Genomic DNA, 12,193 nt, shown 5'->3' with positions numbered 1-12,193 from the left:
GATATTATCGACGATTCGTCCAGAATTTCTCAAGAATTGCAACACCATTGACAAAGCTTACACGGAAGAATGAAAAGTTTATATAAAACGACAAGTGCGAAGAAAGTTTTCAGGAGTTGAAGCGACGATTAATCACGACACCTGTTTTGTCACTTCCAGACGATCAAGGGAATTTCATAATTTATAGCGATGCTTCTCACAAAGGATTATGATGTGTTCTAATGCAGCACGACAAGGTGATTGCGTATGCGTCAAGGCAATTGAAACCACACGAACAGAAGTATCCTACTCATGATTTGGAGCTAGCAGCCATAGTGTTTGCTTTGAAGATCTGGAGACATTACCTTTATGGAGAGAAGTGTGAGATTTATACGGATCACAAAAGTTTGAAGTATATATTCACCCAGAAGAAACTTAATATGAGGCAAAGGAGATGGTTAGAATTGATCAAAGATTATGATTGCACGATTAATTATCATCCCGGTAAAGCGAACGTTGTAGCGGACGCGTTAAGTCGGAAGGAAAGGTTAAATGAGTTATCAGTACCTAAAGAGATATATAAGGAATTTCAGAGATTGGAATTGGAGATTAGAGTTTGCAAGCCTGAAGAAGCGAACGTGTACAGTATGACTTTCCAGCCGGAGTTAATGGAGAAAATAAAGAAATGTCAGGAAGATGTAATGGACCAAGATATAAATCGTTTGGTAGGTGAAGAATTATGCACATAAAAGGATGATCAAGGTATTTTGAGTTTTTCTTCTAGAATTTGGATTCCACCAGTAATGGAGCTGAAGAATGAAATTTTGCAAGAAGCGCATAGTTCAAGATATTCCATCCATCCGGGAAGTACCAAGATGTATAGAGATTTAAAGGAAAATTATTGGTGGCCAGACATGAAGAGGGAAATTGCGGAATGGGTTAGCAAATGTTATACCTGTCAGAAAGTTAAAGCAGAGCATCAGAGACCAAGTGGATTGTTACAGCCATTGGAGATTCCAGAGTGGAAGTGGGAACAAATTGCCATGGATTTTATAGTGGGATTACCAAGGACAAGGGCTAATCATGATGCCATTTGGGTTATAGTGGATAGACTTACCAAGTCAGCTCATTTTTTGCCTATAAATGAAATATTTTCGCTCGACAAGTTAGTCCATATGTACCTGAAGGAAATCGTAGTTCGTCATGGAGTTCCTGTGTCTATCGTATCTGATCGAGATCCAAGATTTAACTCGAGATTTTGGAAGAGTTTTCAAGAATGTTTGGGAATAAGACTGAATATGAGTACAGCCTATCACCCCAGACGGACGGCCAAAGTGAAAGAACGATCCAGACAATCGAGGACATGTTACGCATTTGTGCTATTGATTTCAAAGGAAGTTGGGATGAGCATTTACCCCTGGTAGAGTTTGCTTATAACAACAGTTATCACGCCAGTATTGGTATGCCACCCTATGAAGCCCTTTATGGACGCAAATGCAGATCTTCAGTATATTGGGATGAAGTAGGAGAACGCAAGATACTTGGACCTGAATTGGTGCAGCAGACAAAGGAAGTTGTAGAAATTATCCAGAAAAGATTGATAGCCGCACAAGATCGTCAAAGGAAATATGCAGACCAGTCAAGGAAGGACATGGAATTTGAAGAAGGAAACTTGGTATTACTGAAAGTATCACCATGGAAAGGACTAACAAGGTTTGGGAAGAAAGGAAAGCTAAGCCCAAGATATGTCGGACCTTTTGAGATCCTAAAGCGCGTTGGCAAGGTAGCTTATGAATTGGTGTTACCACAACACATGGAGCACATTCACAATGTTTTTCACGTATCAATGCTTAAGAAGTACAATCCAGACTCCAGGCATGTAATAGAATATGAGCCAATAGAGCTTCACGCAGATTTGTCATATGTAGAGAGTCCGATAGAAATTCTAGAGGAGAGAGAGAAGGTATTAAGAAATAAAGTGGTAAAGTTAGTAAGAGTGTTGTGGAGAAACCCAAAGGTTGAAGAGTCAAACTGGGAGTTAGAAAGTGATATGAGAGAAAAGTACCCTCAATTGATTTCTTAGGAGATTCCGAGGACAGAATCCTTTTAAGGGGGAAAGGATGTAATATCCGGGATATATCGTGTAATTATTTTTGCTAATTAAATAATTATTATGTGTGTTCAGTATCTATTCTGTGAATTAGTTGCTAAGTGTTATTTGTATTTGAATATTCAAAAATAATATTAATTGAGTATTTTAATTTTTATATGTTCAAAATAAAATATAGATAATTGTCATATCTTCCTAATTATCTTTATGTTGATTTATGAATTTATAAGAATCATATGAAATTTATAAAATCTTTTTCCGGGTATTTAAAATCTATTTTATAGAAACGGGAACCAACCGACGTCACCCGTTGTTACGTTTTTGGAACCCGAAACTCTTCCGAGAACTCCTTCCTAACCTAATTGTAATATTCCGAGCATTTTCCATGTTTCGACTTTTTCGATCCGGTGTACGGTTTGTCCTGCGCGGGTCCCGACGCAACATTTTTGATACAATATTTGTTTCGGTAAATCAATAAAACTCGTATTTTTGATAAACGGGAGTTTTTTATTAAACTATCACAATTATCACTTTGTAGTACGTGTAACAGGAGCTGAGACCAAGACCGCAGTACAAATTGTACTGATTTGGATAATTATCCCGAAAACCGATACCATTTGGATCAGTTTTTATAAATAAACGTACCGTTTTATATCCGGAATGATCCAACGGGATACTAATTTTCCGTAAATATAAATAGCCTTTTACCGTATTTTATTTCGTATCAAAATTATTTGCAGACAGATAATTATATAATTTTACAGAGAAAAATCATATATTCATAAACTGTTCCAAGAATCAAACCAACTTTTGAAGGTGTTATTGATCTTTGTTTGAAAAGCTCGAGTACCAGATTTGAAGGACTTGAAGAGCTCTATCAGATTCCATAACCTATTTTACTGCAGAATCAAAGGTTGATTTTATATATTTTTATTTATTTTCGAATTATTTTGATTAAAAATATGAATTTTTGTTCGGATGGTTGTTTGTATGATTTGATGATTGCATGTTGTAGAGCTTGTTTTCCTGATGATTTTGATATATTATACGTCTGATTTGGGGTTCAATAACATGTTCAAATTTGAGTTTGATTTTCGAATTTCAAAATTAGGGTTTATAACCCGTATGAATGTTTTCAATTGAAATTTAGGGTTTTTTGATTCAGGGGTTATTAGCTGTTGATTTATAGTGGGTTGTGTTCCTTATGAAATTTGCAATCGATTGGTATATAGCTCGTTAACAGAGGATTAGTGAATTGAAGGGAGTTGAGTTTTTAAGTTTTACGATGTTCGCCGGAAACCGGCGATGTTCTTGGCCATTTTCCGGCCAGGACAGGGATGATTATTGAATTTTGATTGCATGTATAAGTTGCTGGTAACCTATAGATTAATTCTGGACAGTTTGATGGCCTGTGGTGGCCGGAATCGTGTTCTCCGGCCACACTCCGGCGAGTCGACGGTGGGAGTTTGCAAAATTGCAAACAGGCCCCTGTACTTTTGGAGATGATGAAGTTAGGTCCCTGAAGTTTCCAAACTTTGCAAAAATTGGATTCCTGTTTTAAAAATGTTTAAAATTAATATTTCCTATTTAATTTTATTATAAAAAATCGTTTTTAATTTCTGAAAATTCTAAAAACTATTATTTTAATTCCGAAAATTATTTTTAATTCAAAAATAAATCTGAATTATTTAGTTAATTAATTTCAGTTAATTTTTAATTGATTAATTGGTCAATTAATTCAAAAATTAATTGATTAATTGATTTAATTAATTATTAATTGATTTTAATTAATTATTTAATTAGATTTAATTATTTAAAAATGATTTAAAAATTTTGAAAAATAGTTTTGAGCTTTAAAATATTATTCTAAATTATTTCCAAGGCTCGATAATTATTATAAAATTGTTTCGAAGCCAGAATTGGCTAATTGAACCCTGTTTATTTACCCGAAATTGATCCAACGACCCGTTTTAATTCCGAAAAATGTTTTAAAAATCATTTTAAATAACCAAAAGCTTATTTATGACCCGAGACTTCTTTACAAATGATATATCATTGATTACGTGACGTATTATGTGTTATATGTGATTTGTTGGTTGACTGTCGGTCTCTATATTCGATGTGTACTTGTTTATTGCATAACTTTCAATCCGTTAATCGGATTTGGGTGAAACGAAGGGTAGATAGAAGTATGTGTTGAATAGAATCGTATGAGTTGATTATTGATAGATGCTTATGATATGTGAGTAGAAGAGGCAAAACGTAGGAAAGGGAAACAGGTAGTTGAGGAGTAAGGCGGTTGAGATTGGAAGCAAGTACAGTGTAGTAAGCTAACACCAGGCAAGTGTTCTGAACTTTCTCGAGATATTGTAGTGATTGATAGTCCTGTTCTAAATTGCAAGTGCTTTGAAGCACTAAAACCCAAACCCTGATTCCAATTTTGATCTTGAGCCGTAAACCTGATTCTTTCTAGACCATTGATTGTTGTATACCTAAACCCGAACCACAAATATACAATATCATTCTGCAAATACATACAAACTATATACCAAACACTGAATCGAATTATCTTCACACTCAAACCATTGTATCCTACGCTTTGAAAGGCAAAATCCTTGAAACCTTGAAACACTGATTCCTTTGTTATCCAATTCTTTCATTACCCAACAGCTAAGCTTTGAAAATGCCATATTGAACCTCATGAACTCTGAAACCATTTCATTATGAAACATCCAATGTTGTTAATGATTCTGTTTATTGTTTATTATTGCTTATTCTGTTATTATGCTAGAATTGGATTGTTTTTATAAAAATTGTGGACAGATTCGTGGTCAGACCATATGATGGTCAAATTAGGCCAATGTGTGCCTTGGATCCAGTAGTTAGAGCAATGCTGTGTGCTTTGCTCGGGGTTAGTGCGTGACTGATCAGCAGCCTAACCTTGGTTTTTAAAATGAAAATATAATGTCCAATTCTAAATCATAATTCATTGTTCACTTGATATCGTAACCATTTTCACCTGATGATCATTATTCTCAGTTTTGTCATTGTGACTTGCTGAGCTAGTTAGCTCATTTGTGCGATGTTGTTTATGTTCTTTTCCAGTAAAGAAGGAACAGGTTGGTAACGAGGATCCCCAGTCCAGGGCGAGAGCTAGGGGTTCAGGTTGATCGAGCTGAGCTAGTAGGATTCTTTTGGGATAATATAAGTTTGTAAAAGTGTGTAATAATGTTTAATACTCAGTTCTGAGTTTGGATAGTTGAGATTTGAACGGTTTATAATATAAGTGTGTGTTCGGCTTGTGCGCATACTTTAACCTGTTGCGGTCCGTGGTAGTTGGTAAGTAGGGTCACTGCATATTATTATTATCTTTATTATTGTTATAAGCAGGTTATAAATAAGGTGTGTGTGTGGACCCCAAACTTCTGACCCAGGTTTGGAGGGCGCCATATCTGACATGGCTCATGTTGTTCAGAGTCAAGATGTAGTAAGTTCTGATATGACAATGAAACAAGCAACCTCTGACATAGCTCAAGTTGGCTTGATATCAGAAGATAAGGAAAAGGAAACCTCTAACATTGCTCATGTTAAACCTTCAAAGATACTCCTACTAGGATTCACCAAAGCTAAACAGGCTCAACATTTGAAGACTGCAACAAGTGGTTTTGAAGCAAGAGTTGTTACAGGAAAGAAAGCAAGAGATAAATCTGGATTGGGTAGTTTAAAATAGAATAGAGTACACAATACTACTAATGATCCAACTTCCTTAAGTGAACCAGGAGTAGGAGCAACTCCTGAAAGATTGAATCGACTTGAATCTATACAAATGGTTTACCATACCTTTTTGAAAGAACATATCTTGTTATATTTTATGACAGATGGAAGGGTATACCATATCAGGAAGAATGCTATATCACTGAAGTATTTTGAGGAACTGGAACATGTTCTATTTTTACTTCAAGTGAAAAATAGATCTACAAGTGGTGCTGCAGATTATTTAAAGTCACAAATTCAAAGACAGAAGAAGCTTTACTCTGTAAAGTCTGACAGCCCATATTGTCCCAAGTACAGAGATCATAAAGGTGATTGATAGGGATAAATAAATTATAATAGTATAATTAAATACTGTAAGGTGTGGGCTGCCAGACCCAATAAAAATATATATGATACTCAGACCAGAAAGGTTAAGCCTGATGGACCAGATCAGGCCTGATGAAATAAAGAAGGCCCAAAAGCCCTGATTATTAATTAATTTCGTAATTAATTAATAAGGGAAAAATCAGCTATTGAGAAGAGTCCCGATAAGGATATAAATCCTTATAGATTAGCCTCAAGGGGATCTAAAAGGATAAGGAATCAGTTTCCTACTATCTAGGACTCCAAAGTCCATTCTAATTATGAGACTTGCCCACCAAGTCTCCTATACCAAGTCCAATTCAAGGACTCCCAACATCTATATAAGGGGCCTCACCCCACAAATCAGAACTACGTTTTTTGGCTTGATTCTCTAATTCACAGAGATACGTAGACATCTCGTAAAGGCAGAATTAAGCTACGATACACGAGAGCAGCCATTAAAGGCCTTGGGCTCCCGAATCTTAGTAATAAATACAGCAAATAATAACCTTAGTTTTTTATCCATAACATTTGGCGCCGTCTGTGGGAAAGCACAACAACAACCATGGCGAGAACATGGAGAACAATTAGAGCTCTAGAGGAAGGAACACCATCAGAGACAACCCAGGTGATGATTTCGTCAACCGTGGAGGTTCCTCCCCATTCAACTTATGCATCTACTCAGGGGGAAGCCTAGATAGGGGCAACTCAACCTCAGCCACAAGGGACAATTCCCCCGACTATTCAAGGTACGAATCCTCAAGTTCAACAAGTACATATACCTGTGAATTCTTGACCCGTCGGGTATGAATATTCAACTATTGTTGCTACTAACCCCCTTTATAGGATGCCCCTTCACCCTGAGGTTGGAGGAAGCGGATATGCTGGGCGAAGGGAAGCACGAGGGCAGTCGCCCCCCTATATACGAGGTTTGGGTCCTATCCCTGAGGATCGGGAATTTTCTGGTCCTTACACTGAGAGAGACTCCGAATCTTCGGATGATGAAGTGGCCCCGAGAAGGAGGCGTCCTGAAAAAGAGCCAATGGCCGATGGAAGGCAACGCCCCCAAAGCACCCCAGGGGCGAATCCCCAAGAAGTGCAGGAAAGGATCAGGGCTCATGAGGCTGAAATCCAAAGGCTGAGGCGTGATTTGGAGGCTCACCAGGCCTTTAGACCCCAGATACCTCCTAGGGGGAGAAATCCTCCTCCTGTCATAGACCTGGATGGTCCGGTACAAAGAAGGGCTGCTGTCCCAAGAACTGATCCAAACAATCTCCTTCCCCTTGGAGATCCTGATGATCCAACTCCACCCTTCACAGAAGAGATAATGAATGCCCATATCTCAAGGAAATTCAAGATGCCCACTATCAAAGCCTATGATGGCACGAGAGACCCCGCTAATCATGTTAGGACATTCTCTAATGCACTGCTGCTACAACCCGTGAATGATGCTATAAAGTGTCGGGCCTTCCCTCAAACCCTGTCGGGTATGGCTCAAAGATGGTACAGTCGCCTGCCCCCAAATTCTATTGGATCGTTCAGAGAATTAAGTCAGGCTTTTATTAAGCAATTCATCAGTGGAAGAGTCCATGAGAAAAGTTTAGCATCTCTTATGAGTCTTGTGTAGGGAGCTAAGGAATCCTTGAGAGATTATCTAAATCGTTTCATAAAGGAGGCTTTAAAAGTCCCGGACCTTGATGATAAGGTAGCCATGATAGCACTGCAACAAGGAACTAGGGACGAGTTTTTTAAGATGTCCTTGGCCAAACGTCCCCCTGAAAGCATGTTGGAGCTCCAAGAGAGGGCAGGGAAGTATATCAAGGTTGAAGAAAGTATGAGGAAGACCTTAGTAAGCAATGAGCTCACTGGAGGCAAGAAGCGGAAAACTGATTTAGAATATATTACAAAGGACAAATATCCTAGAACCGAACAAAACCCTGATTCAACCCCCAAGAAGGGAGGACCTGGGCAAAAGTTCACTGAATACGCTAAGCTGAATGCTCCTAGAAGTCAGATTTTGATGGAGATTGAGAAAGATAGAGATATTCGCTGGCCTAAGCCCTTGAAGGCTGATCCCGCCAAGCTAGATAAGAGCAAGTATTGCAGGTTTCACAAAGATGTTGGCCATGACACCGATGAGTGTAGGCAATTGAAAGATGAAATTGAGTTTTTGATTCGAAAAGGAAGATTGAACAAGTATACTGGAGATGGAGGGGACAGAAATAATAATGGAAGGAAGAACTTTGAAGATCGTAGGAGGGACCAAGACGATCAGGGGCGAAATCCCCAACCCAGAGGGCCGGTTATAAATGCAATTTTTGGAGGACCGCGACGCCCTCGAGGACCTGTGATAAACACGATCTTTGGAGGTCCAACTGCTGCTGGATTGTCCAAAAATTCCAGAAAGGCATATACTAGGGAGGTTATGCATATTGTTGGAGAAGCCCCGAAGAGGGCCAGGACAGAAGTAACATTGGCTTTTGATGATTCCGACCTAGAGGGTGTGAAGTTTCCCCATGACGACCCGCTGGTCATAACACCGATAATAGGAAATAGCCCGGTTATGAGGGTCCTTGTGGATAATGGTGCTTCTGTGGATATCTTGCTCCATGACACCTTTCTAAGGATGGGGTATAACGACTCCCAGTTGACAGCAACCGACATGCCGATATATGGATTTGCTGGAGTAGAATGTCCTGTGGAAGGGATAATCAAATTGCCGACCACCATAGGTACGGAACCAAGGCAAGCAACGTAGATGCTGGATTTCGTGGTGGTAAAGGCTAGTTGAACTTATAATGCTATCATGGGGAGAACAGGGATACATGCCTTCAAGGAAGTCCCCTCTTCCTACCATTCAGTCATGAAGTTTCCCACCCGAAACGGGATTGGAGAAGAGAGAGGAGATCAAAAAATGGCTAGAAGCTGTTATGTGGCCTCTTTGAGGGCAGATGAAGTCGGGGGGCAGGTTCTTCCTATTGAAGATATGGATGTTCGAGAAAATGATGAGAATAGAGGAAGGCCAGCAGAAGAATTGGTTTCGGTTCCTTTAGACCCCGAGAATCCTGAGAGGATGACTTTCATTGGAGCCACATTAGAGGAGCCCCTTAGAGGGAAGTTAGTGAAATTTTTGCAAGAAAATAGTGATGTGTTTGCATGGTCAGCAGCTGATATGTCAGGCATAGACCCGGAGTTAATTACTCACAAGCTAAACGTGGATCCAAGCCGGAAGACAGTGAAACAAAAGAAAAGAAATTTTGCCCCGGAAAGATAAGAGGCTATAAAATAGGAAGTAGAAAAGCTCTTATAGGCTGGTTTCATTGAGGAGATTCAATTTCCGGAGTGGTTAGCAAACCCTGTAATGGTGAAGAAGGCTAATGGAAAGTGGAGGATGTGTATAGACTTCATTGATCTGAATGATGCATGCCCCAAAGACTGTTTTCCGCTGCCTAGAATTGATACTTTGATTGATGCCACTGATAAGTGGCATTTTATACCACTTAGAGCGTCTTAAAATGGCTTAAATTGGTGTCTTGAAATCAAGTATTTTGTGTATTTGATGCGTTTTTCTAGTGTTTATGCATTTCAGGGTTTTAGTTGCATTTCGGGGGAGGAATCATCAAGAATAAGCCTTGGCATGTGTTCACCATTGCGAGAGAAAAGAAACGGGCAGATTACGGCGAAGAAACGGAGCAAAATCAGAATTTTTCCAGTAGAGGTCTGAGCGCCCGCTCAGCATTGCTGAGCGGCCGCGCAGCAAGCTGAGCGCCCGCTCAGCTAGGCTGAGCAGCCGCGCAGGGTCGGGGAAAAAGACAAATTATTTTAGGACTTCTACTTCTGTTTGGTTTCCACTTCTATGTAATCTGAGTTTTATGGGACTATTATATAAGTAGATTTGAGACGTTTTCACAAGTGTGGATTGAAGAAGATTGTGTTTTTACGCAAGGAGCGAAGGAGATAAGGAAGAAGACCGATTTAGCACACCACAACGAAGAGGAAGCATATATTCTTGTGATTCTTGTTTCGTTGTAACGTTGGATGCTAGTTTTCTTGCTTTGAACTTATTTACTCTTGTGACGTACTCTGTTTTAATATAATTAGTTTAGTTATTATTTTCTTGTGTTTGTTTATCATGATTTCATATGAACCCATGATGACGATAAGTGCTATTGTGGGCTAATCATGATCATGGGGTTGCAACGGATTTATTATGGAATTCTTTAGTTAATTGTTTAATACTTTAGTGTGTGATGATTGCATGATATCTAGTATTGGTTGTGCGTATTCGTCTTATGTGCGTCGCGAACATATAAGATAGGGTGTTAATCTCTTGTGAAGCGACGGTGGATCTTGAGATTTAGAACTTGCCATGCTAGCATAGGTTCATGTACGTTGTGCATGATTAGTGGGTAACTCTAACAGTTTTATTTGCCCTATGTAATCAAAAGGAATAACTTGTGCTTAAATCGTTGTGTTGTCAATTTCTGTAGACATATGGGAACTCAACATAATTGATGACTATTCAACTTCTATCTTAATTGTGGATGCTTGGTAGAATGGTATTACTACAATAAAAGTTGGCTTTTATCAGTTTCGTGTTATTCGATTAATATCATCACTGTCACATGCTAAAGGTAATAACAATGGCTATAGAAGGAAGTAATAATGAAGTTATGATCTCATGAGTGTTTTATTATTGATAAATTGAAGTGTTAGTTAAGTGATTAATTAAGTAGTTAATTATAGTTAATATTTAATCAACAATTTTAAGTGTTAGTATCTTAACATTGAGAAGTAATCATACATTGGTGAGTGAGTTTAATTAGACAATAATTTAGTCTGAGTCTCTGAGGGAACGAACTAGAAAGTATTCTATATTACTTGCGAACGCGTATACTTGCGTGAATATTAGCGCGTGTTTTCGCCCTAACAAGTTTTTGGCGCCGCTGCCGGGGACTCGACGTATTTGTTTAGTTTATGTACTTACCATCATTGGTCATTAGGACTCAGTGATTAGGACGTAGTAGTTACTTATTTTTTCCGGTTGTGTTTCAGGTACTTTAGCAAGCGCTTATGCAAACTCGTTCTCGTGCTCGCAAGAGGACTTTAGATACAGCTGAGGAGACAGACGAAGTTCTTGATATTCCGGAGAAGTTAGATTTTGAGGATTCGGATTCAGGAACTGAGCAGAAAGAACCAGTAAACATGGGAGATCGTATTGTTCAAGCTGATCCAGCTCTTATGGATTTTTCTCGGCCTAAAATTGATGACATTCAGTCAAGCATCCTTCATTCGGCTATTCAAGCTAACACCTTTGAAATCAAGCCGGGCACTATTCAGATGGTGCAGAATTCTGTTTCTTTTGGAGGAGCGGCAACTGAAGACCCCAACATGCATATAAGGAATTTTGTCGAGATCTGCAGCACTTTTAAGTACAATGGCGTGACTGATGAGGCTATCAAGTTGAGGCTTTTCCCATTCTCACTGAGGGACAAGGCTAAAGACTGGTTACATTCTGAACCAGCTGGATCCATCACTACGTGGCAAGATCTTGCGCAAAAGTTTCTGGTGAAGTTTTATCCGATGGCAAAGACTGCTGCTATGAGGAGTGCTCTTACTCAGTTTGCGCAGCAACCTACAGAATCTATGTGCGAGGCTTGGGAACGCTACAAGGAAATGTTGAGAAAATGTCCACATCATGGAATGCCGGATTGGATGGTGATCACTGGTTTCTATAATGGTTTGGGGGCCCAATCTCGGCCCATGCTCGATGCAGCAGCTGGAGGCGCCTTATGGGCTAAAAGCTATACTGAGGGGTATAATCTTATAGAGACGATGGCTGCAAATGAGCATCAAAACCCAACTCAGAGGATGACGTCAGGCAAGGTAGCAGGTATTCTGGAAGTTGATGCAGCCACCGCTATTGCAGCCCAGCTCCAAGCGCTATCAATGAAGGTTGATTCTCTGGCTACGTATGGATTTAATCAA

At 39.2% G+C, this 12,193-nt stretch overlaps 1 non-coding gene across 1 annotated transcript; it reads right to left on the bottom strand.

Moving 5' to 3' along the window:
* Positions 1–11,803: 11,803 nt before the first annotated feature.
* On the bottom strand, positions 11,804–11,910 carry LOC141687830 (small nucleolar RNA R71). The gene has a single exon (XR_012561311.1). It is a non-coding gene; the product is annotated as a small nucleolar RNA R71 (small nucleolar RNA).
* Between the last annotated feature and the right edge of the window lie 283 nt (positions 11,911–12,193).

The sequence above is a fragment of the Apium graveolens genome, chromosome 9 (assembly GCF_009905375.1).
Source record: "Apium graveolens cultivar Ventura chromosome 9, ASM990537v1, whole genome shotgun sequence".
Taxonomy (NCBI): domain Eukaryota; kingdom Viridiplantae; phylum Streptophyta; class Magnoliopsida; order Apiales; family Apiaceae; genus Apium; species Apium graveolens.
This window is presented reverse-complemented; position numbering and strand designations above follow the sequence as displayed.